Genomic DNA, 863 nt, shown 5'->3' with positions numbered 1-863 from the left:
CACGCCGCTCTCTGCCCCTCCGCCCCTCTCCGCCTGCCTCCGGCGCACACCGCCGGGAGCGAACAGCCGGCCACGCACCGGCTTTCCGCGCGGCTCCTCCGTGCTTTCCCGGCTTATCGCGTGCTCGGCACCTTTCCCGGCCCGAGGAAGGGTTACCGCAGCCAGGCCGGCCCCGCCCAGCGGAGGGGCCCGGGGAGCGTCCCTGGGCTGGGCGAGCCGGCTCTCCCCGAGCAACTCCGCGACCATCGCCCATCACCGCTGCGCTTCTCCCTTGAAGGGAGCCCCCTATTGTTCTCCACTTTACTTAGCCGAGCGATTTATTATTTTTCTTCTCTTCCCAGGCTCATCCGTACCCCAGCTGGCGTGTGCTGTGGAGGGATTCCGGCACAGCCTCGTCGCGGCTCTCCTCGCAGCCTCGCTCCTTCCAGCGAGCGGCCGTAGGAAGGTTTGAGGCTTGGCGGCCCGGGCGGGCCGTGGGCGGGGGACGGCGGGCACATGAGGATCTCCCGGCTGGAGCCAGGCTCCGCCGGTCCCCTCCGAACCCTGGTCGCCGGCCGGGAGGACTACACCTCCGTCAGCGGCGATGCAAAAACAAGTGACGCCTTTTATTTCCAGCCGCCGGTGATTTCTTCCTCTCCTTGCATCAACTGGTCAGCTTTAATGCGCTTCTGCTCCCCCCTCGAAGCAAACCTAAGTCTCTTTTAATGAATCCCTGGTCCCAGAGGTCAGAAGCTTGCAAACTTCGAAATGCCAACGCCGGATTTCCATGCAGTTTGGGTCACTGATTAATTTTTTATGACTTGATTTGTGCTGTACGGGTTTTTTTGTTTGGCTTTTTTTTTTCGTTTCTCTGGTTTTTTGTT

General features: G+C 61.4%; 1 protein-coding gene across 1 annotated transcript in view; it reads right to left on the bottom strand.

The window, feature by feature from the left end:
- The window catches only part of LOC103623494 (metabotropic glutamate receptor 8), a 278,245-nt gene that overhangs the window by 276,173 nt on the left and 1,209 nt on the right, over nt 1-863 (bottom strand). The gene's annotated exons all lie outside the window — the stretch shown is intronic.

This window comes from Corvus brachyrhynchos, unplaced genomic scaffold (assembly GCF_000691975.1).
Source record: "Corvus brachyrhynchos isolate BGI_N302 unplaced genomic scaffold, ASM69197v1 scaffold239, whole genome shotgun sequence".
Classification (NCBI taxonomy): Eukaryota; Metazoa; Chordata; class Aves; order Passeriformes; family Corvidae; genus Corvus; species Corvus brachyrhynchos.
Note: the sequence above shows the minus strand (reverse complement) of the source record. Positions and strands in the feature narration are given on the sequence as shown.